General features: G+C 45.3%; 1 protein-coding gene and 1 long non-coding RNA gene across 16 annotated transcripts in view; one reads left to right on the top strand and one right to left on the bottom strand.

The window, feature by feature from the left end:
- Nucleotides 1–27,686, top strand: part of PAK1 (p21 (RAC1) activated kinase 1) — a 102,338-nt gene that overhangs the window by 16,202 nt on the left and 58,450 nt on the right. For 2 of the 15 annotated variants that reach the window (XR_005699355.2, XM_040054664.2), the window contains exon 1: nt 11,209–11,283. The exons of 3 other annotated variants lie outside the window; for them this stretch is intronic. The gene's annotated coding sequence lies outside the window, so the exon portion shown is untranslated. Of the gene's footprint in view, nt 1–10,491; nt 10,598–10,960; nt 10,980–11,208; nt 11,284–11,305; nt 11,364–18,003; nt 18,149–19,112; nt 19,238–26,968; nt 27,009–27,686 lie in introns of those variants that run through there. 10 more of the 15 variants (XM_040054665.1, XM_040054672.1, XM_040054666.1 and 7 more) reach the window with 10 other exon arrangements.
- On the bottom strand, nt 2,136–3,137 carry LOC120748430 (uncharacterized). Its single transcript, XR_005699356.1, has 2 exons — nt 3,024–3,137; nt 2,136–2,367 (listed from the first exon to the last, which is right to left on the bottom strand). It is a non-coding gene; the product is annotated as an uncharacterized LOC120748430 (long non-coding RNA).

Here is a 27,686-nt window from a genome sequence, read left to right as displayed (position 1 = left end):
TTGCAGTTAAGTAGCCAAGATAGCTTGGACCAAGACTAGATATCCCCTTTCCCTGGGGTGTCTTCTAACCCTTATGCTCCTTCTTTTTGGCACAGTAATCTCTAAACAGTTTGTTGCACCGTGACAAAATTCCCGTAGCAATTTTTCTTGTGATTATTTCCTTGGGCACTTTCATGCTTTTTCGCAATTCTACTTTCATCTTCGCTTCAGGCACTGCTGGGTACGCTCTGGTGAGTGTTGCTGTGGCAGTTTAAGATGTGGCTGCTTGTTCTGCCCCTCTGGTGTGGGGTCCAGCTTCACCTCAGAGCTGTCACAATGAGCAAGTGCTGAGGCTTCTGCCTGACAACAAACTCAAACTCGTAGATAGTCGGTAAAGATGTATCTGGATTAAGACACTTGGTTTTGGAGAGGAGCAGGCAAAATGCAGGCACACAGAAGGAATTTTTTTCCTTCTGCTGACTTTGGTGGAGGGATGAGAGCACCCTCAGCAAGTCTGCAGATGACACAAAAATGTGTGGTGGAGCTGATGCACCTGGAGGATGGGATGGCATCCAGAGGTGTTACCCTGGTTTTTCTGAGCCTTTTGATTTTCTTAAATGGAGTCAGATCTTTTTAGTTATTGTACAATATTAAGAGCAGTTCTACCTTTTTCCCACAGATGTAACATAAACAAATCCTTTGTTTTTCATTCTCTGTCCTTTGTTTGCATATTTCTAACCTGAAAACAATTGTAACTGACAACTGGTCTGGCCACTGAGGCTGAGGGGTGGAAACCCCAAAAAGCCAATCTTCTGCTAGACCCACAAATGTATAAAAAGTAAGAAATAAACAAAGGGGCTCTCTTCTCTCCGCTCTCTCAGCTGGGAGCTGGATCGGAAGGACCTCTGCGAAAATCTCTTATCTGCCTGTGACTGCTTTGTGTGTCTTGGTGACACAGAGGGACCTGGACAAGCTTGAGAAGTGAGTCTGTGGGAGCTTCACGAGGTTAAGAAAGGCCAAGTGCAAGATGCTTCATGTGAATTGGGGCAACTCCTGGTATCAGAACAGACGGGAGAATGAATGGATTGACTGCAGCCCTGAGAAAAAGACTTGGGAGTGCTGGTGGATGAGAGGCTGGACATCACCTGGCAATGTGCACTCAGCTCAACCGTGTCCTGGGCTGTATCCTAAGCAGTGCAGGCATCAGGGTGAGGGAGGGGATTCTGCCCCTCTGCTCTTGTGAAGCCCCATCTGGAGTATTGAATCCAGCTCTGAGGTCCTCATCATGGAGAAGACATGGATCTGACTAGTGCTGCAAAAATTATCAGGAGGCTGGAGTACCTCTGTGTGGAGACAGGCTGAGAAAGTTGGGGTTGTTCAGCCTGAAGGAGAGAAGGCTCCAGGAAGACCTTCCAGTCTCCTGGGGGGGCATCTTCCAGTGCTACAAGAGAGCTGGAGAGGGATTTTTGACAAGGGCATGAAGTCAGAGGACAAGAGAAAATGGCTTTAAACTGAAAGACGATGAATTTGGATTAGATAGCAGAAAGACATTCTTCCCTGTGAGGGTGGTGAGACACCATCACACATTGCCCAGGAAGCTGTGGCTGCTCCATCGCTGGAGATGTTCAAAGCTAGGTTCGATGGGGCTTTGAGCAACTTGGTCTAGTAGAAGGTGTCCCTGCCTGTGGTAGAGGGGCTGGAATGAGATGAGCTTTAAGGTCACTTCCAACTCAAACCATTCAATGATTCTATGGGAGCTCCAGCCTGAGGTACCAGCTAACAGCTGCAGAATGAAATGTCTTAAACTGATGCAGCTGTTGCTAAGTGACTGAGCCAAATATAGCCTTTTAGTTTAGCATTTAAATTTAGCAATTTTCACACATTAATATAGCATACAGGTGTTAATTTATTACATTAGCTATAAATATTTTTTTTTTTTTTCGCTCTGCATTTAAGATTGTCTGGCGATAATGGGAGGAAATAAATTGAAAATTAATTTGTGGTTTTACCATTTTTTCTTAGCTGATCCTGTGGTATGGTTTGCATCTTGCCTTCCGATTCCTTAATTGCAGTTTGCACTTGAGGAAACCATATAATACTTGAATTGCAAGCCAGCCCCAGTTAGAAGCAAATGACATAATTATTTGGGAAACCAATCAGGAAGCATTCAACTCTTCCTTGGTGACGTGTCTCCTTTTAGCTGTGCAGCTTGCTTCCTCCTGGATGGCGAACATCAGCGTTAAGATCAGCCTGGCACCGTGAAAGCGCTTCCTTGGCATTTCCCCACCACAGCGAGCGCTGCTGGATTCGTGGTGCTGCTCCTCTGCCAACGTCACACGGAGTTGGGCACAGCAGCCCTCACATGCTCGTGCTGAAACCTGGTCGGCCCTGAAACGGCGTGTTGAAACAAGAGCCAACAGTTTGATGCACAGCTGAGAACTCAGAGACTGATACAGATACCTTGCCACTGGATACCCATGAGAATTCAAGAGCTGAACTGAAAGAGATTAAGCAGCTCTTTGTGCATTCTCCCCTGAGAAGTGTAAAGAACTGAGAGCTTCACTGTTTTGTAACCACTTATAAACTAAAGGGGAAAAAGAATTACTTCAGCATGGGCTTCTTGAATATGGTTTTATGGAAAGTGCTCTTCCCAGGAATCTAGCCATACAGGCAAAATAAGAAATCCTCAATATGCAGATTTCCCGACAAAGAATTGTCCATCCTGAAGCTTAAATGTTCCCAAACCCAGTTTCCCTTCAGCAAGTAGCTTTGCGCTCCTCTTTCAAACACAGTCCACACACATCAGCAGTTGACTCACTTTCTGCACTGTTTTTTGAAAATCATTTACTGTGGACCTCTAGGCCCTTTTTCTCTAGACAGCCACTTGCACCTTCATCTCTGTGTGTGATAAAGGCCACTGTCACCAGAGGATTAGTTTCAGTATCACCGTTTCCTGCAGGGCTGCTCTGAGCAAAAGCAAAGCCTGTGGACAGAGGCTGCCAATTGCAAATGGCAATATTAAATGTTTCTTCCCTATAATTCACCTGCTTGCTGAAGATTAGTTTTCTGTATGGCTGCAGGCCCAAGTCCCTTCCACAAGGTTTATATCTGCTGCAATTGGAAGCTTTCAGAGGCAGCTTGAAGGAGTGATTTAGTCTGAGAGCAGAAATGGGAAGTAGGAACTCCTGAATTCAAAAAGCATTATTGCAGCAGTTTTGCTGCAGAGCCTGAGGCTACGGATTGAGCTCTTACCTCATTTCCCCCATCTGTGACACAGCTCCTAGGATGATTTGGTGATTAATTTATGCTGATGAAGTTAATTACTTGGTAAGTAGGTAATAATTTGATAATAATCTCTGCATATCCCAGAAAATGTGGCAAAAAGAAAGGCAAAATAGCCACCCTTAAAACTGTTAATTAACAAACTGAGACAAGATGGTGAGATTCAGGCTAGAAACCTCATCAGAGATATTATGGCCAATTACAGCCAGTGCAACTTGGCATTCCTCTGATTGCAGAGGCAACTTGACAAGAATGTAAAGTTAGAGGCTGGTATGTTCCTGAAACCTCAGTTTTATCCTTTTGCAAGACCTCTGTGGTATGCTGAGGCAGTCAGTGAAAAAGCTCAGGGGGTTGTATGTTTAGCAGTTCCTGCAGGTATATACAAGGAATCAATAGGAAAGGATTATGCAATAAAATAATTTATTAAGATTTCCTGTGTCCTGCAGAACAATCCATGACTCATCAGCAATTTGGACAGCACTGAGATGTACATCATATCAAAGGAATTCTGCAGGGCCAGCTCTCTTGGCAGGCTTGTTGTGATCTATATCTCTAGTGTAACTCTGGTTATAGTGTGACCAACCAGTATAATTAAACGATCAGTGTCACTGTCCTCAGCCAAATTGCCCCTGATCTTGTATAGCTCCCTATATTGGGTTAACTATCAAAGCTGCTCTGCAAAATGGGTGTTCCATCTCTCCAGCTTCTTGATGAGTTAATAACTTGAATTATCTTGTTGTTTCTATAATATTTCGTCTGCTCCAGGTCAGTTCAGATTATGTTGCTGAAGACCTTTACTTTGCACTTTAATAAAATTTTACGGCACTGATGTTTGGAGCTGCCATGAAATCTCTCAAATTGAATGCAATTTTTCCAAAACATTTGAAGTCAGCTGCTCTATAATCTTTCTGTTATGATCCACTTAAGCCCTCTTGGTCGCAATGCAAATAGGTAGAAGTGAAGGACAGAGGTTTCACGTTTTCAAACATCCGAAATGCCCAGAGACACCATGTCTGTCAGTGCTCTGCAGTTTTTGGTTGCTATTCATGTAACCCAGTGAGGCAGAAGAGCAGAGATAAGGGAAAGAACAGGGGAAGATTTCTCTCTGCAGTTTATTCTCCAGGGTTTTATTCAGTCCAGTTTTAAATGGCTCAAGCCACTGAAGTGATTCAAGCAATGACATTTTGGCAGGGTGTGAAACAAAATCTGGCAGAGGTGCTATGACTGAAGGGCTGGTTTTGTATTCTGAAATGTGTTGCAAATCTTTCACTGGCTTCAGTTAAAACAGGATCAGGTCTTCGGAGTCATTCAGTTTGAATAAGCTCAGCAAAACAAGCAAAAAAAAAATTACTTTTGTGGTGCCATTATGCTGTTACAGTCTCTCTCAGCCTCACCCTCCTCTGTTTACAGTCCTCCCATGCAACTACGACTTTCTGCATAGAAAAAAGAGCTGCTTTTGTTAGGTTTTGAGTAATAAATAGCCCTGGATTAGTAGTCTCTGTCTGATGTCTCATTCAGACTGTCTCTTGCATTACCTAGCTATGTTTTTAAGCCCTGATACTGGAAGTGAAAACTCTCCAGAGGCATTCTTTAAAAAGTCAATAAAGAGAGGAAAAGCGAATTGATTTTTAAATTATTTTTATTATTATTTTCTTTGTATGGTAGCCCATTAAACTTGGGGAGTCCCTAATGAAAGGTAAGTTTAGCGCACTCCTTCTTTTTCCACACTTCCAGACTTGCGTCCCCTTGATGTTATGCTTTCTTTTTTATTTCTCCCCACTTATAGGTAAAAGAAAATGAAAAAAAAAAAAAAAATAGCATGATTCAGAATAATTTGGATTGATTTCACTTTCAGTGGTGTTATTCTGCTTTTCTTACTGGCTCAGCAGGAGCTGTTGAGCCTAAGAAACATGTAAATCTATTTCTACCGTGTTCTTCCACATTCTTACAGAGAAGGATTTCTCTCATCATAGGTCTACAGTAAACAACAATTAAATGAATGGAAAAGTGATTCTGAGTGTCTGTTATAAAACCATTGCAGCTCTGTAAGCTGAATCCTGGAAGGAAAACCATCATAGACTTGTCTGTTGGGAAACCTGTTCTAGGTAGCAAATTTACATTTTGGGCAGTAATGAGTTATTTTTTTCTGATTTCTTTATATTGAGGAGAGAAAATTCGAGTCATGGTTCTGGGACAGTGCAGAGACCCAGCAGACACCTGAGGCCAGGACAGTCACCCAAACAGTTCTAAGAAGGCTGTGCCACACAATATCGCAGTCCAGGACCTTGTATGGGTGGCTGAGCAAAAGCCAGCAACCATAGGTTGCTCTGTGATTTCTGGAGGTATTTTGTCACTTGGGAGTGCTCTCATGTGCTTGAGATGTCCGCCTGCCTGCCAGTACTGTGCTACTTTCCACACTTCCTTCACTGGCAGCAATTCCTTCATGCTCCAAAGGCCCAAGTGAATGAGCAGTATTTACAACCTCCCCCTTCCCTCCCCTCCCCTCCCTCTCAGCAGTGCCCCCCTTGCTCTCCCTGGGTGCCTCGTTCTTTGTCTGCTGCTGCCTGTGTTTTGTAAAGCACGGCTGCTGCCGTGGTTCTTCACTACTACAAAAGTGGTGGGGCACTGGCACAGGCTGCCCAGAGAAGCTGTGGATGCCTTGGGAGTGTCTGAGGCCAGGTTGCATGGGGCTCTGAGCAACCTGGTCAAGTGGAAGGTGTCCCAGGCCATGGCAGAGGAGTTGGGAGGAAATGGTCTTTGAGGTCCCTTCCCACCCTAACTGTTCTAGGATAATTTCATCAAGATGGGACATGGATCCCTAAAAGAGTGTCTAGACAGTGTTCACATCCCTGCCTTAGGATGGCTGGTGGGGTCAGGGAGGAAAGGGACTTTCAAAGTGAGGTGAATGATTAAATAAGGCTGGGAGGTGGAAGGAAGGGGAAAGGAGAGGAAGTAGGAGTGAGCAGATGTTTCTTGATGCAGCTGGAGAAGAACGGGGGCAGGCAGGGATAGGGGTTTTTTAGACTGCAGGCAGAGGGAAGTTTGATGTAAGGGAACCATAGCTATGCCTGCAGTTGAGAGATTGAAAGACAAAATTCTGAACCAAATTCCTCTTTTTGGAGCACATCAGTACTGTTTTTAATATCTGAAAACACCTCTTCTGTTATGGCACTCATCTCCACAGATTCTTGCACAATGTAGGATTTCCATACAAATGGTCGACCTGTGGTGTGAATTCTTATAGCTCCAGTGACTGACCCAATGTGTTTGAACTTTATACCTCCAACCACAAAAAAAGAGTTTACAGCATTCAAATATGTTTTTAACCCAAGATTACCAGTGCCTAGCAATATTTTTCCATAAATCAAGCTATTCAGATCATTGAGAGAACACACAAGACCTAAGCCAAAGCCGGGATTCTGTACAGCTCCAAAGAAACTCATAGCGCAGGGTAAAACTCCCCCATGCTTTTAAGCTTGAATTAGCAGCATGCCTCAAAACTCAGATATCTGTGCTTAAATCCAGCTGTTAGCTAATGAATCAAAGACTGACCTCACTGTTAAGCCACTGCCCATCTGTATTTTATGACTTCCAGAGATACACAAGGCTTCCAGAATCAAACAGTCATTTGTGGCTTCCCTAGTATTCCCTGACTTGCTGACTGTTCACCAAAGCACCGAGTGCTCTTAGCTGTCTCTGTGCAATTTCCTGGCTAAAGGAGATCTGGAATGTAAAAGTGTATTCATCACCAGAGGTTTTGCAAGATTCCAGGACTTCAATGAAGCGGGAAGAGATTATTTAAAATTGGAATGGCATGAGCGTTCCTCTGAGTTTTCAACCAACTATGGGGTAACTTAACCAACAAGTAAGTAACCCATAAGAAGAACCAGAATTATTTGGGATTTAAGCATTTAAAAAAAAAAAAAAAAGAAAAAAGCACCAAGTTGTAATTATTACTGTTATAACTGTACCAGACAGATCCTGACCCCTTACAGTGAGCTTCTCAGTACAGAAATGGAGGACTAAGTGGCAAGTGGAAACATGTACAGTATGATGCCTCAGCCATTTATCCCGAGTGAAACAACTGCATATAGTCAAATACTGAGAAATGTTTTTGCATACGCTGGATTTTCGACTTCAGTGCTAAGATCAAGAGTGTAACCCAGAGCCAGCTTTGCTCAGATGGTGACCCTGGTTCTTACTCCTGTATTTGAACTCATTCTAGGCAGAGAAATCACAGCAAACCTTTCTCCAGGATGGTAGGAGGTGCACGTCCATGTTAAATATGCAGCAGAGGTAATGTGCTATTTGTATGCATTTTGGAAGTGCTTTTAACTTCTGTTGTGATGGGTATTAAATACCATCTAATGTCAGGATAGGTAAGATAGGAAACAGATGCTGCTCTGTGCTAGTCAGGTGTTCTGGCCCTTTTAAAATTTTTTTACTTTACTTTTCTGGCACTAAATCTCCCTAAAACTTTTACTGAGGAAATGAAAGATTGTTGTTGCCGTGCTTTTGTGCGTTTGTTTAGCAAAAAACATTTGTGCATCATAGATTTGTGTCCAGAAACACATTCCTCACTGCTTTAGTGTACTGCATTATCTGAACAAAATGAAAACAGTTGCGATTTGAAAGTGTTTTACATACATTTTTCAGAGCTGTACAAACTTACACGATATGTAGGGCAGTGATGAATCATAATCTGCCACCTTCTTCACTTCACACCATTATAACAACATTACTTTGCTGGACTGACTTCTGATTTACTGGGTGAAAAACCTCCAGGCAGTAGTGTGCTGACCCACCATCACCTTCAGTTTTGCTTGCTGGTGCTTGCTGTTTCTGCGTCTTCACAGTAAGATATCTGGCTGAGGAACTTTGCAATTCTGTGTTGTATAACTATAGGAATCCGTTTTTCTTTTTGTCTTTTTTCCTTTCCCTGCTACTAAGACTTAGGGACCTGTAATTAGTTCTCAAGTCATTCATGAACTCTGGTTTCCTCCACGTAGGCCGAGTCCAATTTGTCTCTGTTTGCTTGAGCAGATTAAGAGAGTGGACAGGTTAATGCAGGTGACTAAGTGTGGGCACATCCCAACAAGTTACTGTCCCTCAGCCAAGCTTCAGCTCCTGTGATTTCACATGCTCTTGTGTTCCTCCTGCACCGTGTCAGCCAAGATATTTGGGGATTTCATCTGGCTAAAGACACCTAGGAAAACTCCTAGGCGGACCAGTTCTTTGATCCCTTCCATTCCATAGCTGCACGAACAGCGGTGTTGGCACAGTGCAGGGAGTAGCTCAGGAACAGAGAGATGCACAGCAGAGTAGGAACTGTTGATACTGGTGCTGCTGACAAAGAAGAAATCATCAGGCTGTGCCCTACGGCAACGGTACTGCTTGCTCTGCTGTGTCTGAAGGGGAGGAAAATGCAGCTCTTACGTGAGCACCGTAAAATCGACTGGTCAACAGAGTTGGTCTTTGAGGCTGGGGTCTGGTGCTGGGCTTCTTCCCACAGAACACAGGAGGCCCTTTTAAGGTGTCCCTAAAGGGACAAGAAATCCCCTTTTTCCTCCATAATGGAAAAGGGCCATCTGACTTTAACCTGAGTGCAAAGCAAGATAGATCCTTTCCCTGAAAACTCCTGAACACTTAGCTCTGAGTGCTTAGAAATGCAAATAAAATGATTTACATTTCACTCATTCCTTTCTCAAGTACCGAATTCTGGTTTGCAGTGGTAGCTTTCCATCCAATTCTTAGGCTGTTCAGGGACATCCTCCTCCTTTCTTTCAGGAATTCCCTCTGAAATATCCAGCAATAGTTTCAGACAAAGGAGCCTTGAACTTTGGGTAAATTCCGGAAACTCTAAGTACTGTATTTCCTGGGTATCTCATTAGGATTCCACATTACTAGAGTAGGGAAATAGCAAAATGTAAAGATTCTTAAAGTTTTGGTGAGATCCCTTGGCAGCAAATATACAAAGGTTTAATTGAAAGAATTTCTGAACTGAGTCAACCTGCGTATTGACTGTCCCCTCTCAGTTGTCTCTTCTCAAGGCTGAACATGCCCAGCTCCCTCAGCCTCTCCTCATAAGAGAGATGCTCCCGTCCCCTCATCATAATTGTAGCTCTTTGGGCAAACACTAGAGTTACACAACCCGCTCCAGGAGCTCCACGTCTCCCTTGGACTGAGGAGCCTGGCACTGGTCACAGCACTCCAGATGGACTTCACCAGGGCTCAGCAGAGTGCAGGACACCAGGTGTCTATGGACCAGGCCTTGGGTCAAACACTGCAGTTACCTGATTTATCCATTCTCCCTGTGGTTGAATGAATGTCTTGTCAGACAGGCATGTTTATGGAGTATTTGGGGCTCTTCTCTTGCCTGGCTTCAAAATTAATTTTTTACAATTGTCAGGGTGCATCCATGTCTCTGAAAAGGTGTTGGGATTTCAAGCACGCCACAAAAAGAAATTGCTCTTCAGCTCTCAGTTCAGGGCTAAAGGGCAGCTCTTGGGTTTTAACTCCAGCTTTGATGGAGCCTCCTTTATGGATCCAGCATTTAAGCTGTGCTGTGTGGGTTTTGCCTCATTTCCCCCCACCTCCGCCCCAGCAGCAATCCTGTAAGCTCCCATCTATCTCTGGGATTCTTGACACAGTCCGATCCCGTCTTTGAAGTGACTGATACGTATTACCCCGAACTACATGAAAACCTTTATGTTGCAACCAGGCTGCGGCCAGACGGTGCTGGAGGGAGTTCATGCAATGTGCCTGTAAGAGTGGATTTGACTCCAACGTTGGACGTATCCGACAGAGGGAAGCGCTTCCAAGTGTGCAATTCCACAGCAGGTTCAGCCGACTGAAATCCACTCTGTGGCATTCCCACTCTCCCTATCAGTCCCAGACTCGAATCCTCGCTTCCTCCATCTGTTTACTTTCGCGACGTTAATTTTCTGCCGGTTTAGCTCCCAAACAAACTTACCACGGGAGCCGATAAATGTTGGTACCAGGGGGGAGGGCGAGACCGTGGCAGCGCTGTCTTAACCTGGTCGTGCGTGAGGGGCGCGCTGTCTCGGTGTACAGCTTGTGTCCCTTTCGCCTGTACCTGCCTGCTTCACTTCCACATTCCACCTTCGTACCCCCCGAGAGCACGTCCCGAGAACACCGCGGCATGCCCGTGCTCTTCCCGAGAGCCCTGCGCCGTACGCGCAGTCAAACCCCTCCTCTTTTCCTCTCCAGGCACAGCACGGGCGCCGAGCCGAAAACTCCTCTTAACTAGGGTGACAAGTTTCCAGCAAGCTTTGGATCGCGGGGAGAGGGAACACCCGGATCCCGGCAATATAAGGTATAGACGCCTCGGCTTGTGCAACACGGCGGCAGGGCAGAGCCCGTTTTATTCTTGCCTTTTTTGGATCTGCACGCACACGGTCCTCAGCACAATGGAGCCGGCTCCGCGATAGCGCAGCGCGGTACGAGCGGCAGGGACAAAGTCACCGCAGCGCCGCTCGCCGGGGCCGCACAGTCGCCGGCGATCCACTCCCCGCCTGGCAGCTCCGCTGACGGCGTGATCGCCGAAGATTTCTGCGTCCCGGCCAGGCCAGCGCCGCTCCCGCCCTCTGCCCTGCGGAGCTCTGGGGCTCCGGGAGCCGCCCGCAGCCGCATCCCGGCCGGAGCTCGGCCCGCGGCTCCACGGGCGCTCCGCGGTCCCCATCTGCCGCGCCGGGAAGGTACCACCCCCTCCCAAAAAAAAAAAACTTTCCGCCGCGGGCCGCTGCGCCGCGACGCCGAGCGAAGCGGGAAGGAGCTGCCCCCCGTCCCTTACCCCGTCGCCGCTCCGGTCCCCGCCCCGGCGGGCCCGGCTGCCCACCTTGGCGGCAGGGGGGCTGCGGGGCGGGCCCCCCGGAGCCAATGGCCGCGGCAGGGCGGGCGGGGGCGGGGGGCGGCGCCGGGCCCGCGATAGGGGCGGTGTGGGCAGCGGGGCCGGGCGGGGAGGCGGGCGAGAGCCGGGCAGCACCTTGCGGCGGGCGGAAGGTGAGTCCCGCCGCGCCGGGGAAGGGGATTTCCTCGCTTGTTTTGTAACCGGGAAGTTTGCGCGGGGGTTGAGCGGACGGGTGCGTTCTTCTTCAGCCCTTCTCTTCCCCCTTCTTTCGAAATTTTCGTTTAGAAGAGGGTACTCAGCCTGCTTTCTCCCCTCCTGACTTGCCCCTCCCGTCTCCCCGCTCCTGCCTCCACCGGCTCATTCATTTAACAAAGGGAGTTGTTCTCAGCCCCCGGGCTCTGCCAGCGGGGAGCCCTTGGGGGCGGCGTGCTTGGGGCGCCGGAGCAGAGGCTGGGGTGGACTCGGGGCTCAGCCCGCAGTTCTTGCCGAGCGCCCCGTCCTGGCTTCGGCTGCAGGGGCGGGCGCTTTGGGCGAACACAAAGAATTGAGGAGCTGGACCCGTGCTGGGCGATGGGGTGATGAAGCCTCGGGCTTTGTGTGGCCGCTGAAGGAGGGATGGAGAGGTGGGAGCTCGGCTTTTAACCACTCCGCCCGCGTATGTGTACGAAACCGCGGCTTTTTGCAAGTACTTAAAAGCAAAGCTGAACTTTGGGATCGTGGCTTACAATTCAGATTGGAGGGAACGTCAGGTGGCCTCTACTCCAGCCACCTTCAAAGCAGGGGCTTCTGCCTGGGGAGTGGGTAGCCGTGAAGGGGCATCGGAGATGAGAGGCACCTCTGGGTGCTCTTGAACGCGCCTGGGAGCTCGAAGGAGGAGGAGGCAGCACCAGCAGGACGAGACTTCAGAGGGAGTAGCGCTTGTGTGTCTTCTGATGTGCATGGAAATGCCCCGATCCACAGCTCTTCCATGCCTACAATCCCTGGTCTTGCTGCTTTTATTATCCAGAGGGCTTAAAATTCATGATTGTTGGGAATAGCTGGCTCCATCCGTATGTGTGTCACGGTGCATCTGCTCCTGCTGAGCTTTACTTGATTCTTATTCCGACATTGCCTCCAGGAGATTTTTTCTTCAGGAGCAAGATTTATAAATAGGTGTCAAAACCTGGCTCTTGCTTGGGACTGGCCGTAAGGCGTGTACTTTACGTGGCAATTATGTATGAGATACGTTTATGTGTACGTGTGTAAGAACAACCATAAAAGCTGTTCAGTTAGCCAAGCTTTTCATTTGCAAAGTGAAAGCAGGTATTATAGCTGTGTGAAATGGCTGTGTCGGGCACAGACCGAAGAATGTTTGTTTTCTTAGCTTGCAATGACTCTTTGCCCAGTGGCTTTCGGCTGCCTTTCACTGAATCACCCCCCCCTTTCTCCATACCTGGAGCTTCCTGGTGCTGAGCACATTACCTGGCCAAGCAGGGAGCATCTTCCTGTCTGCTGCTCCGATATCTCTTAGGTGTGGGTGTGCTTATCTTACTCTCAGCTTTATAGGGTAAGGCTGGAAAAACTCCTCCTTGTGGAACAGTTTGCGTGTGTGTCCACTGGATGCTTGGAGACTGCTTTTCCCTGTGCATTTTTTTGTGGGTAAGTCAGAGAAGTGGAGCTCATCTCCAAGCAGGGAACAGAAGTTATGGTGGGAATTTGAATGTGTCTAAATGCCAGTTCTGTTTAACTCTGGATTGCCTGTCTTGTGCCACAGAACAGAATTTGTTCTCAGCTGTACTGTGTAGCAAAGCTGGAGTCTAAGACTGGGCAATAAACCACCAGGTGATTTTTCTAGCCTTTTCTGAGTCCTGTGGGGAAGGACCCTCATCTTTAAATGGGATGATGTAACTACCATTCTTTGATTTGGAAATGAAAGCCAAAAACAAACTTGAAGAGGAAAATGCTCTTGTAGCATGACAGCAAAAATTTACTGGTTTTTGAGGAATATTATGGGCTCTGGATGTTGCTCAGAAAAAAAAGAGTAGGGAAAAGGGAGGCTTTTAGTTCATGCTTTTCTGTGCGTTGTGGAGATATTGGAAGAAATATGTGACAGGTCCAATATAACTGCCAGAAGTGAAAATATATTGCTTGTTTATTGTGTTTCTCACTGCCTTTCTCGCACTGGATTGAAAACTGATGCTAGCTCTCTTTGCTTGAGAGGTCAAAGAACTGTTTTATTATCCTCTTCCAGGTCTCTGAAGGGAGACCTTTTCTCTCAGCTTCAATTCCAATGCATGATTTTCACGTTTCCTGACTAGTGTTTTGTCTTTTTATAAATGTGAACTGCAGTATGGCTTCTTTCCTCTTTTTTCCCTTTTGTGCACCTGTCTCACTTCCTTAGTGTGGGAAGTTTTGTAATTTCAAAAGCTTGTTGCTATGGTCCAATTTCCTTATATGCTTAAGAGTATACACAACAACCTAGAGCTGAAATAAACTTTTCTCAGTTGAAAAATACAGAAATGATCCAGAGCTCCACCCTCAAAGTGTTCTGGTTTTACAGTTCATCCTGTCAACAGCAGATAACAGAAGCAAGTAGGCTTTGTGAAGGAACCGATCAGTCTTGGTGAGGATGTGCAAGACACAGACTGAAACCAGACAACTAAAAATCAGCCGTATTTCTTAAAAGCATAGTCAGCCATTAGTCCTCTGACAGGCACGAGAATGCCTACTGTTGGCTTTTTACCTCTATGAGAAGGCAAAATAATACTATGCCAGAACTGTATTGTGTCAAAGAATGTTTTTCTATACTTGGCAATGAGCTGAACTAATTTTCTCAGCCTGATGTCTTGGCTTGTATAGGAATTGGGGACAATGTCATCATGTTCTGCTTGATGCTGAGGGCTTGCTCTTGTGGAGAAAATAGTCCAGTGTGTGACTCTTCTTATGCACTTGTACAGCTCTCACCTGGGAGGAGCTGCTTTGCCGTGCTGTTCCCAGAGGTGGGAATGGCTGGGGCCATTCCCCTTGGTGTTAGCAGAGCTGGGACTGTCAGCCGGTGCTCAGTGGTGCAGCGCAGAAGTCAGTGATCAGTTCTTCCCATCTGAGGTTGAGGCATGTGATGCTCTTTGGGAATGAATAGGTTAAAAGTACCTGATGCTGCTTGTACTAATCAGGTTTTTACAAAAACTGAAGTTCAAGTTTGAAATTCTTGCAGTTGGGTGCAGCTGTGCACAGCATGAGCAGATGTGCATGTTGTAGCTGTGAGGGGTAGTGCTCAGTGCTCCAGTGGTGATGGCTGCTCCTGGCTTTGTGCAGGAAAGGGAGCTGGCTTCTGTCCCATCCCACCTCAAGTACATCCTCAGAGCCGTGGATGTCTTTGGGTCCTTCCACGGTCTGTCTTCTTTTTGGCACATGACAGTCGGGTGCATGTCACAATTTCAGGGCCCTTCATGGGATCCATTCAATGAAAACATGGATGCTCCAAGCTCAAACATGGTTGCTCTGAGCTGAACGTGTCTCCCCAGGCTCCCAGTATGGTCTGTAGAGAGAAAAAGGCCCTTTTAGGATATGCCGTGTCACCCTCCTGTAGGTATTTTTAAGATAGGTCAGAGAGTTGCGCTCTGAAAATGCTGATTCCTCTTGCAGTCTCCCTAATCTCCTCTGTCTCCCATGTGTTGTGTTGTATATTGGAGCAGCTGAGAGGAGTTTCACCTGCTCCTCTCACTGTGGGGACACAGGCAGGCAGCACTGCCAACAAATCCAATCAGCAAAAACACTGTTGTAGCGTGGCTTTCACCCTTTCTCTTCATTTTAGCACTTCTTTGTTGGGGTGGGGGAAGAGGAAACAAAAAAAAAAACCCCAAAAACCAAAACAACAAAAAAAGCTATCCGAGAAGTGGATTTCCAGGGGAATTTGAAGAAAAAGTCCCAGTATTTAGTTCTGGTTTGTGTACTAATACACTCTCTCAGGTTAGCAATCCAAGTGTTCCGGCTTCCACTCGCACACCCTCAATCTCTTGTGTGTAGTCTGAGACGCAGGTTAAACAATAACTTCCTCTCCACAGTTTCTTTCCTTCTTGCAATCTGTACTCTTTGGACCTGCCATATAGCTCGTTTGTTTTACTCTTAAGCTGGTACAACTGCCTTCAAGCCATTCTATTTCTTACTTCCTGTCAGAAGTGAGGCTGAATCAGGCAACCTTGTATCATTTTAGGCTTAAGGAAAGAGAAAAAGTTGGCGGGTGTAGGAAAAAGAGTCCTAATTTGTGAAAGTTGGGCCAAATCATAAGACGGCAGAATAAGTAACCAAATGCACTTTCTGGAAAGGAATACATTCTACCAAAGCAGCCCTTTGTGATCCCAACTACCGTGTGAGAGACAGTGCATAAAATATATTGTGACTGCCTTGGAGCATATGACGAGTGGCTGCAAACAGTTCCTTGACCTCGGTGGTTCTTTAGCTGGGGAGGAACTGTTGAGGAACTCAGGTGGAGAGTATATGCTGCAGGCAGGCGGGGCATAAAGACTTATGTCATGCTTTTTTTCCCCCCTTCTTTTTCCATGAAGTCTGTCCACCTGTAATCTGAAAGTAAAATGGGGGAGGAAAATGATTGCTATTCAAATTGTGAGTGTTTTGGGAGTAGAGAAGTCTTCCAAGTTTACCTTAAGGCTTTGTTTCCTGCCCTTGTGAGCTTACTGCATGTAGTTAGTGTCTGTCCGTGGTTTACTGCTGATGGCATTTGATGACTTTCCAGATGGCAGCAGAGAGGAGGAAAATCAAATACAAAAGGTTGGGACACAGTTTGACAGCCTGGCTTGCTAAGGTCGCAGCACTGCTTTGAGTTACTTTCTCTGAGCATCAGTAGGGCTTTGCACTATTACCGTTCTTAATGACTGCAGTGGTACACCAGTATTTTAGATGATGCTTCCCTTACAAGGCAAAGCCCATTTCTCAGGGCTGATGTTCTATTCATGAAGTAAGAACTGGAGTGAGAAATATTTTTATTTGAACCAGTGGCTTGCACCATGTGGTTTTGTTTTGGTTTTTTTTTTCTTCTTTTGCATATAGTGTAGTGCTGAATACCGTGTCACTTATTTAGCATAAAGAAATTACAAGACAGATTATTATTTGTACCTACAAATTCCCATATGCACATTCTCTGCTGATCCTAATATGATAGTGGCTTGGCCTCTTAGCCCAGTCTCTTCTGTGGAAAGAGTAGAGAAGTAATTCCTTTTGTAAAACTTGTATTTAATTTCCCCAGCTATCTGTAAGTAAACATTACGCAGTTTTGCCAACAAGTTCAGCTTGAAGGCTTTGTGCCAGGATGATTCTACAATTTGCCTTTAATAGGTATTTCAAGAATGTCTTATTTCAATCATGCTTTGAGAGGCTAGAAGTCACAACTGAATGTGGAATTTATGCGCTTCCAGAGTTCAGACTTGTTTGGGGTGAAGCTAAAGCTGATTTCCTTCAGCAGCAGAAGGGAGGGATATTCCAACCCCTCTTTCCCAATCCTCTGCATGTTACTGAAGCTGTTAGATTCATTTAGCTCAAGGCCCCGTGCTTACCTGTGTGAGGTGTTTGAGGCTATTGTGGAGCTCTCTAATGCCAGCAATGTGTCAAGATAGAGGAGGAAAAAAAGTGAGGCCAGGCTCATAATGGATCCTCTGCTTTTCTTGCTCCTTAAACCGGTCACCTGAGCCTGAACTCCCATGTCCCTTCACAATAGAAGGTAGATTTGTCAGGTAGCAGCTGGAAAGACCAGGGAGCGCACAGCACAAAGAGGGATTAGCAGCACACGGACACATCAGGATTCAAAATGCAATATTGATTAGCTCATTAAAATTAACAAGGTGCTCAGTTATGACAGTCCCATTACATTTTGCAGTTCTTCTGGAAATAGAACAATTTATATGTCCTTATCCTTTCAGGAATAGCTCACACAAGACAAATTTCGATGTCATTTTCCTCTGCAAACCACAAACTGTGTTACCTTTTAATAGACCCCAACTTTGTCAGTGTTTTATTTAGTAAAACATTGGTTTTGGTAGAGCAATGTTTTTAATAGACTGGAAGATGTAGGCATATGCTAAAAAGTTTCTTTTATTGAGGGTGATCTGAATTGGTGTATAATTGGGCTAATGTTTCAGGTAGGGTCAAAAATTAAATGGCAGATATTCACACACTGGTCAATTTTAACAAATCAGACTAGCCTGTTTCAAAATACGGCACACAGAGGGGAAGCCCTTTGATTCAAGATCAGAAACTCAAGCAACAAGTATGTGACAGGGCATGTTGTTCTTAAAAGGGAAAAGAGTCAATTTTTTCCCAAATCTTCAGAAATATGCATATGGTCTCCAATAGTATACAAATGCAATTATTTAAGCTACAGATCCAATTGCCTTATGTAACCTTACATTACTTAGAACTGGATTTCCAATGTGTATTTCTGCGTTTTACTCAGTACTGTGGTGTTTTTTTTTAGTTTGGTTGTTATGTTTTGTTTGTTTTTTAATAATATCTTTAATGAAGGCTTTGCTTGAGAGAGTTTGAGCCACCTGACTCATTCTAATTCTTGCTGAAATGGGAAACTGCACTGGGAATGCTCAGTTTCCAAGCGAGAGAGAGAGGCTGGAGGAAGATAAAGTAATAGAACTAAGATCCTGGGATGATTGCTAAGTGGGTGGCACATCTCATGGATGTGATCTCTGCTCCTTCTTTTTTTCTGCAGAAATTTGATTGATTTTTTTGGCCACATTGCCCAGGAGAGCTAATTTTCCTGTTTAACCACACAATGTTAACCACAAACTTTTAGTCTCCATCCCTGTTTTACCCTGCTGTTGTGCTCATCTTCAGTCCCACTCTGGAATAAGATGTGTGTTCCTTTTCAGCGCTGCTTCTCTGGTCTCATGATCACAGCTGATAATGAAGAAGTTTTGAGAGCTGAGCTCAAAGGAGAGACCCAGAAATGAAATTGTGATAGCACCACATAGTCCTTCATCCAAACTGTCTTCTTTCTGATAATCAAAGTCATTGGTAAGGTTCTTTGTAAAATGTATGCAGTTGTGGGTGTGCGTTAAGGTGTTTGATGCTTTCTCTTAAACGCCAAGATTCTGGAGATGTAAAAGCTATGCAAAAATATGTGTCATATAAAAGAGGCTTCTCCCACTCTTATCTGTAGAGAGAAATGACAGAATTTGATCCAAATGTGCCTTGAAGACTTAAATAAAGAGGTTTAAGTGCAAAGAGGCTTTGGTTTGAGCCTCCAGTTCCTAATTCTGGGTGAGGAAGTGACGGTATCTACTACCCCTTAACAGTGAGTTACTAGCATTATGACTTAATTCCACAAAATCACGGAAGTCTTCACTGAGTAGCCTTACAGAAAGCCAAATAAGTTGTGAGGGAAGGAGAGGAAACTGCAGCACCAGCAACAAGTATTGTCTCACAGTTACCTTGATCTAATATAAAAATCTGCATTTTAATTTCTGGCTCATCAAATTTCTTATTGTTGCATCAGCCTGTATGTCTTGGTAATAAGGTGTGTGGGAAAAATTGCGGTCTCTTACATTTGTGTGTGTTATAAATTCTTCTGTGCAATTTTTATTCTCTTGGTAGCAGAGAGAATGAGTAAAAAGGCTGTACAATATTCAATAGTGGAGTCTCATCCACTACCAGGCCGCTGCCAAAAGGCTCCGAAGAAGTGAGTCTGGAAGTACTTTTCCAGGGCTGCTTTAACTCCTTTGCATATGTTCCTAAAGCAGATTTTAAAGGGTATGAATAAAATGAAACTGACATTTTATGTGGAGCTGTAACCTCCAGTGTCAGACTTGTGTCTCTTGCCATTTTTGGGAGCCCTGACAACAGTACTGACCTTAACTCGCAGTGTGTATGGGGGAACTAGCTTTTGTATTCTTCCTGTTTGGTTTCTTTTCTCTGCTTCCATTCCTTGATCGTATCTCTCAAAGCATTGTTTGCTAGTTTTCCTTTTGCCTTTCTGCAGAAACTGTGTTCGTCTCCTGCCTATCTTTACTTTCCCTGGCCACTCCTAAGACTGATGAGAAACAGATTTCCTCATGCTCCTGTGATCCTCAAGATACTGGGCAAGCACAGATGAGCAGCGGGGAGGTAAAATATTTTCTCCTCCACCCCAGTAAGAGGCATCTTCTTTGGGGCTTGGGGGTAAAAGACTAGATAGGGGAGAAACCCATTATCTTCCTCTATCAAGCAGGTAGTTTTGGTGATGAGATATCTGGAAATATTTAAATCTGTAGATTTCATTAGAAAGGCTGAGGAGGTAAGACAAAAGCAGGGCTTGATTCAAGAAGGGAAAGCAAACAACTCAAGATTCCTTCAGGGCTCTCCTGCGAGACAGAACGGTGTGTTCCTCCTCTGTGTAGGCTGTCTTTGAATGGAGGCAGAGGGTCACAGGCGCTCTTCGGATTCCAGGTTCAGTAAAGGCACATCCTTCCGTTAGAGGAGGCAAAACAGTGTCACTGGTTAGAATTCAGAATCCCTCTCTAAATGCCTCAGTGGCTTGTCATCAGGTGACTCACTGCCCTGTCATAGTAGGGCTTCTGGCTTTGACATCAAAGTCATGCTTGCTGAAACAGTGTCCTGCCAGCTCATATGAACAGTGCCCCCCCTCCCAAGCTTGTTTCCAATGTACTCACAGGGGATTAGGGAGTGTCGGGGCGGGAGGAGGCTGCAAGGGCGCATCAGAAATTTCACTGCCTTGCAGACCTCAGAATGCCAGCTTTTCGTTAGTTTTGTGTTGTCTCTGAAACAAGTCCTTGAGCTGCAAAAGAAAAGCATTCAGAAGTGATGAGCTGTAAAAAATTGTAAGAATTTAGTCATTTACTTTGTCCAACCAAGAATGTCTTTTCTTGCAGGCAAAGGCTCCTTTAAAAGTTATTTGCTGCTTTAGAAAAATGCTGAAATTGAAACGCTCTCAGCTTGATTTCCTTTATCTCCTGCAGTTCATTAGGTGATCATCAGGATAATTTTTTTTTCTTTGTTTAAGTCACATAATCAATTTTATTCTAGGTGCCCTTTGTGTTTTTTGAAGAGCCAATTCTTCCTAACACTAAGTACATCCTGCAGGAGCCCTTCCTGCCTTCTGATCCAATACTTATTCATCCTGGGACCTAGTCCAAATGCCACCAACAGTGTTTGTGTGGGCTTTTTTTTGTGTGTTTCAAAAACATTTCATCACATGATGACATATGGCAGCATTAAATGTGTAAAGGTGCAGTTTAGGCTGTAATGGTCATGAAGATGAAAAGAATCTCACCTGAGCAGCAAGCACCTTTCTTCTTTTTACATCATACCCGCTTCAAATTTAGTATTACACTGGATGCTTGGTGTTTCTGATGATGCTCCTTTTTGAATCCCACCCTGTTATTTTGGCTCAGTATTGAGGAGCAGTGACTTCAACAAGGTGATCTCATCCAGTGTGTGGTGTAGCTGTGTTTGTTTTTGAAAGCTTGAGGTCCTGTTCCATCTGCACTTTCCTGTAGCTGTAGGTAAATCATCTGAAATCCAAGACGATGAGCATGCCTGATCTCTGTGCTTTGGATCTCCTCTCTCACGAATTCATGTGCTTCCCTTCTGTGGTGGGGCTCTTGTGAGCGTTAGTTTTCTCCAGAGTGTGAATGGGGTGAGCAGGAAAAGGGTTCTCTATAAAGCATAACCTGTGCTAGTTTCAGCATAAAAGCTCTCTCTGTGAGGGCTGTAAATTCCTAATGAATTAACTACTAATTTTGGAGGAGACTGTGGTTGGCTTAAGATTCTTCTTGACTAGCATATGAGAAGCTTGTGTTTTGCTCTTTTCTCAAAACCAGCTTGCACTCTCCTCCTCCCCCCGAACTATAAAGCAAGGATGTGGCCGTTGGCGGCTGTTTCCCTTTTGATGTGGTCAGCTCAAAATTAACATGAAAAGAATAATTCTGAACTTGCATTTTCTTGGAGACTGAGTGCATGATGAAAGGACAGGAGGGATCTCTCTCCACCTGCGGGGAGTGTGCTCTTCTCTTGAGTTTCTGAGGAGCTGAGAGCGGAGGGTGAAGCTTGACACAGCTGAGCTCATCGTGGCACGCAGCCATCCAAAGGCAAGGGTGCTTCTCCCTTTCAGCGCTTGGCTGTGAGCTGACCTGGCAGGAAACTTTGCAAAGCAGGGTGAGTGGCTGTAGCTGTGGTGTAGTATTAAAGATCATGGAGCTGCCTGCAGCTCTGACCGCTGTAAGCTCTGCAAGGCACACGGTGAGATCTAGCGGCTCGTCAGAGCTGCCACTCGAGTAAGTGCCTTTTTGCTCTGTCACTGAGGTACCTGCTGTAGACAGCTTTATATTTTGCTTATTTTGTTCCTATATCCCTCTGTCCCCGAGCTCTCTGAACCTCTAGCACCTGCCCAGTCAGCTCCTGTGGGACCTGCTTATGCTGCAGATCTGAAAGTCCTTAGTGCAGAATGGATATTATAGAATTATAGAATTGCTTGGACTGGAATGACCTTAAAGGTCATCTATTTTCAACCCACCTTCCATGGGCAAGGAATCTTCTACTAGAGCAGGTGACTCCAAACCCCATCCAGCCTGGTCTTGAACACTTCCAGGGCTGGGGCATCCACAGCTTCTCTGGGAAACCTGTGCCAGTGCCTCACCACTTTTATAGTCAAGAATTCCTTCCTAATATCAAACCTAAACCTATCCTCCTTCAGCTTAAGACCACCCCCTACCCCCCCTTGCCCTGTCACTCCATGCCCTTGTCAGAAGTTCATCTTTAACCTTCTTGTGGCCCTCTTTAGGTACTGGAAGGGGCTTTAAGGTGTCCCTGGAGCCTTCTCTTCTCCAGGCTGAACTGCCCCAACTTTCTCAGCCTTTTGATTTTGACTCTTCTCTAGCTGGTTCTCTGTCTTTAATGTCTTTGTGAGAAAGACCCTGACAAAAAAACCCACAACTGGTTCATGTATTTCTCCCCATCCCGTTGTTCTGGTGCACTGAATCCTGCTTTGATTCTATATCTTGGAGGGATAATTCTTGTAATCCCGGCCATGCTGTAGGGACCTCCATGCTTTGCCTGGTGGGTTCATTTGTTAGTGTAGCAGAGCACTCTTGGGATGCTCCCATCACCTATCTGGATAATGTCTTGTGTTGTGTGTTACATGCATTCTTGAGGTTTTTCAGAATTGAAAGAATGATTCTAAGCTGGGCCCAAATTTCTTCTGGTGTTCAGCTTGAACTGTGTTTTTACTGAGACAGAATTAAGTTGCTGATGCTGTAGCTAGTCTCACAAAATTAAATAATCCTACTGTTTTGCTATTTCCCTTCTACCTTGCAGTGCTCCACTTCATAGCCAAAGTGCTATAGTGTAGGAGTTGTACAAATGTTTGATGGCTTTTTCATGGAGGTGCTGTGATTCCTTGTCACCTTCCACCTAAACACTGCCAGTAAAGGTTCACAGTGAGCATAAACCACAACTGTGCTGGAGAAATAATATGCTTAGTTCTGTCATATAGGTGTAAAGGGCAAACAGAGAAGTAACAAGCACAGGAGGAGTAGGAAAACACATTCCTGATACAGCATAATGTCATTTTATTCTCTGAATACCCTGCAATATGTACAGAAAGACTTCAGCAACATCTGTGCCTCAGAATTCAGAGCCAAGACGAAAACAAAGCTTTCATCTGCCAGGAACTGTGCAGAGCAGGTATTTGGTAAGATCTGCCTGGCATGAAAGAACAAAAACCAAGTTGTGGAGGGTTTTTTCTTTCTTTTATTTTTTTTCCCTTTTTCTCGTCTTTTCTCCTTGCTCTTCTTTTTCTTTTCCCTATTTTTCTTTTTCCTCTCCCTGTCCAGGAGGCATAATTCTGTCAGTAGCCCGTGTGTTTCAGTGGGAACATTCAGGGACTGTCTTAGCAGCACTTGAGAGCCTAACCTTGAGAACAAAAGTAGTGTTTCATGTGGTTACGTACTAAGAGATGTGGGTAGGCATCTAGTGGGAATCCAGAAAGCGCGTGGGCGCTTGATTCCCTCGGAGACTGTTGGGATTTGGCACCTAAGCTGGAAAAGTATTTTAAAAAAACTCTCAAATATCTTTCTGAAAATTGGGTCTGATGTTGCTAATCAGTGTGAAGGGTGGGGGGATTTTTTTATTGTGATGTAATGGTGCCTTTGATCTTTGTTACTTTCTAGTAGATAAACTGAAGGAAGTTGAAGGAAAGCAACAGAAGCGACTTTAGGGTTGGGGGGATTGACGCAAGAGGAAGATAAAAGCTATATACTTGTGTAGTTTTTATAAAATAAGTAGGAGGCTATGGCTATGGGCTTCTGAAGAGTACAAATGCCAAGGAATGGAGGGTGTGGAAGAAGGAAACTGAGTCTCTGCTCTGCAAGTGCTTGTGCAGGCAGGTAGCTTCACACACAGCCTCATCCAAAAGGAGAATTTTCACAGAACCTTGTCAGTGTTACGCGGACATGCAGGTGAGGAACAGAAACACTTTGTGTGGCACAAGGAAGGTACCTGCTTTAGGACTTCAGTCAGGGTAAACCACTGAAATCTGCAGTTGTTTGCACCTCACATTGGCTGGCATCTGTAAATGTCATCACATCACACAAAAGCTGCTTTCCATTTGTGCCGGCCTTCCCAGACAGGAGGAGCTTGAGGAAACTCCTCTTTAGGCCTCGACAGCTCCTGTCCCAAACTTGGGTTGGTAGAGCTTGGATTCCCACCCTGCCTTCCAGCTGGCTGCCATGGTGACACAGTTTAATCTCACTGATCTCTTGGGGTATCTGAAACTTCCACCAGGAGGGCAAAGCAGGGTGACAGCTGCTCCAGGGCACAGGTTGGTAGGAGGGGGGACACCAGGCAGGTAAAACAGTCTGTCTTGGGACTGCTCTTCTGAGATGTCAGGACATCACTTACTGTATCCACTAGGACATAAATTATTGTATGTGTGAGGATATAATCCAGTAAGATTTGGGTACCTTGGGGAGTGCTTGATGTCAAAGGTGTAAACCAGCTACTTGAAGATGATAGAGCATTAGCAGAGAATATCGAGCCTTAACTGCTGGAGGTGTTGGGGATGTTCCTGTGTCAAGTGCACTTTTTGTAGCCAACAGATTGATAAACTAATTCGAGGTAATTACTAAAGGAAAAAATAGACCAAACAGATAAATGTTAATAAGTCACCAGAGCTGGATGGCATTCAAGAGTCCTGAAGAGCTTGAATGTGAAACTGCAGAGCTGCTGGCCAAGCTGTATAATTTATCACTACAGACAGCCGCTGTGCCAGGGGACTGGGGAGCTGCCAGTGTGATTCCCAGCTATAAAAAAGGCTCCAGAGGGGATCCTGGGAACAACGCAACAGAGTCACGCCACTAGGAATGGAAAGGATCTCTGAGTATTTAGAGAAGTGTTAACAGCTGGGAAAGTGTGTGGCTTCTGAAAATGAAAATCCTGCTGCACAATCCCACGAAGTTCTGTGGGGTGTCAATAAGGAAGGGTTAAAGTGGATATAACATGTCTGGATTTTCAGAAAACTTCTGTCAGTACCTTAAGCTCCCATAAGTTTGGAGGAAAGGCTTTTTTATGGTTTGAAAGCCATATGGATAACAGGAAGTAAAAAGTTTGGGACAATTTCACATCTTAGGATGTGAAACATCCCTGCAGCAGCGACCAGAAAGGCCACCATCCTCACTTGGAAAGTGATGAACGACACCATTTAGCTTGGGTATAAATGCTCAGTGCACCCATATCTTGTGAGTGATGTGCGGTTCTGGTCTCCACATTTCTTGCAGAGCACAGTGGCATTGCAGAAAGGGCAAAGAAATGGGCCACCTTCCAAGAAGAAGTTAAAATAGTTGAGACTATTCCATATGGGAAGAAGGGAAGGAACATAGGTTTAAATCACAAAGTCAGCAGGCAAAGCTAATATGAACCATAAGTTCTCATGCTTTTACAGCCAGGGAACTTCTGATTAAACACAATGGGCTTTGATTTTCAAATAGTTGGAAGACCAGTGCAGTGGAGAATTGGTGACTGTAGTCTCAGAATAGGTAGAGTTTGGTGACAGGCTTTTAGGCACTCACCTGTGCAGGGCAAATCCCACTTGCACTTGGCAGGACTCTCGCCTTTGCAAGAATCTCTGCGTGACCCTTCCTTTCCCCAGGGCTCTCCTCTGCAGTTTTTCATAGGAAGCAATTATCCAGGTGGCTGGCAAGTGTTCGACACTCCCTTGTGTGCACAATGAGATTTTCTTTTTTTAATAAGAAATGACTTATTCCTCAGAGAAGTAATTTTTTTTTTAATGCTGCCTTCAGCAGGGTGTGCATGTGAACTTTATTTTAATTAAGGGTGAGGAATCTGTTTTACATAACTATATCCCAGATTCTCATGAGAGACTGAAAACAGCCCTGAGGGGCTGATGAAAAGGCCAGTGAAATCAGGTTGCCTCACTGATGGGAGGCCTGATTCCAGTCTCTTCGGTTTTCTGTACCTGTGGGACTTGCTCCAAGCTGGTTGGCAGCCAGAAGAATTGAACCAATGCAGAGGCACTGCCTCCTCACAGCTTTATTTTGGGCCACTAATTTGTGGTTCTGGGCAGATACTGGGGTGACTGTTGCAGCTCTGCCTGAGGTTGTTGTCCCTGTAGTGGGAGTAGCCAAATGGGATGTGAATCTGCTTCCAAGCCCTTTCAGCCATGTCCTGTTGCTGGCTCGGACGACTTCTGCCACCGTGGCTGTTGCCAGGGTATTGTGTTGCAACACCTGGTTTGCCCATCGCCTTGGAACAGGGGTGCCTGTTATGATCCAAATCTGATCCCCACCAACCAGCTGAGCTGCTAATTTAATAGCAGTACTGATGAGATTGGGTCTGGACCGTTCTCTGAATCTTTGAGAACGAAAACAAATGGCGCTGGAAGTCGCAAACAAATGTTGATGGCTAAAATTTGTTCTGAGTTGTAAAATCTGAAAGGGACAGGGAGCAGATGAGTAAAAGGTTTCTGTGCCATTAAGGAGGGAAAATCAAGGGGGTGTGCGCATGGCCTTTTGTTTATTTGTTTTCCTGTTAAGAAAAAAGAAGTGATAAAGGTGTTAAAACTCAGCTGTTGCTGGAGCTGCACTGGAAGTGGGGCATACAAATAAAAGAGGATCTCTTTCACTGCACAAAGAGAAATATGAAAAACAAACCGCAGACTCTGTAAAGAGGCTAATGAAGTTTATGAGTCAAACCTGGCATGTTGTTAGCACCTGCTGCTGGTTTGTGGTGACTGCAGCAAGCATCTCTTTAAGAAAGTCTCAGACTGGAGATAGTTTTACTATCCTGTTATCAGAACCTGTAAATCAGAACCTTCAAAATCTTCAGCTGTGGTTGAAGAAGCTGAACTGCTGATAGACTGCACAGCTGAGACCTTCAGCTTGATTCCTGCTGAATCTGGTGGTAGCTGGCAATTTTTTCTGACGCTGAAAGTGTAGAGAGGTTTGGCATGATGCCACTGCATGAGGACAATGTTGGTTTTGTTCTCTTTCTGCTTCTGCCCCAGAGCTGGCTCTAGAGAGTGTCTAGGAATTTGGCTTCTCTTATCAGACAAGACTCAAAGGATGGTTTTGATGCTCAGCTCTTAATGTTTCATGGAAGTGGCAGTTCATGCCATTCATCTGAAAAGTGTTCAGTTAAAATTGATGGGAATTAGCTGGTGATGCTGGGGCTTTGCAGCCCCGGGTGCACATCTGCCACCAATCTCCCGGGGAAGGAGGAAACGGATGAGCAAGGAGGTGGGACAGAGATAAGCCTGTGGGAATAGATGTCCTTCAGCTGTTCAGCAGAGCAACATAAATGGGTGCACTTTGGAGAGAAAGGAATATGATGGTCATGGCACTGCTTGGATGTGCTTTGCTTTGGGGTGAGTTCATAGGTTGGAGCATGTTCTTTGAGTGGAGGTCAAAGTGGGGAACGAGGTCAGTGTCAGTCTGAGGGGATGTGCTGAGGGCTTTAAGCATCTCAGAGTGCAGAAGCTGTAGAGAAATGTCTGATGGTGAAATGTTTTTCCAGTGAAAGAGGCCCGACCGTTTCCTTCATCTTAACAGAACACGAGGAAATGGCCTCAAGATATGCCAGGGGAGGTTTAGATTAGACATTAGGATTTTATTTTTTTCCCCCAGTAATGCAGTAAATCATTGGAACTGACTGCTTAAGGAAGTGGTGGAGTCACCATCCCTGGAAGTGTTCAGAAAATGTGTGAATATGGCACTTGAGAACATGGTGTAATGGTGAATGTGGTGGTGCTGCTGGGTTGATAGTTGGACTTGATGATTTTAAAGGTTTTTTCCAACCTTAATGACTCTATGATTCTGTGTCATGAAAATTCCATTCCTGGCATAGGTGGTTGGAGCAAGAATGCTGTAAGCTGTTCCAGGTGCAGTGATCCAAATCTCTGCTTTATGCAACTTGTGCCCTATAGGGAGTAGGATAAAGTGTTGTAGTCACTTGGTAGTTTAAACCAGGAACAGATCTGTGCGGCTCATTCAGGTGGAGAGGCAAAAGAGTAAGCAGTGCCAATGTCTGATTGGGAAAGTTGCAC

The sequence above is a fragment of the Hirundo rustica genome, chromosome 2 (genome assembly GCF_015227805.2).
Source record: "Hirundo rustica isolate bHirRus1 chromosome 2, bHirRus1.pri.v3, whole genome shotgun sequence".
NCBI classification, from domain to species: domain Eukaryota; kingdom Metazoa; phylum Chordata; class Aves; order Passeriformes; family Hirundinidae; genus Hirundo; species Hirundo rustica.
Note: the sequence above shows the minus strand (reverse complement) of the source record. Positions and strands in the feature narration are given on the sequence as shown.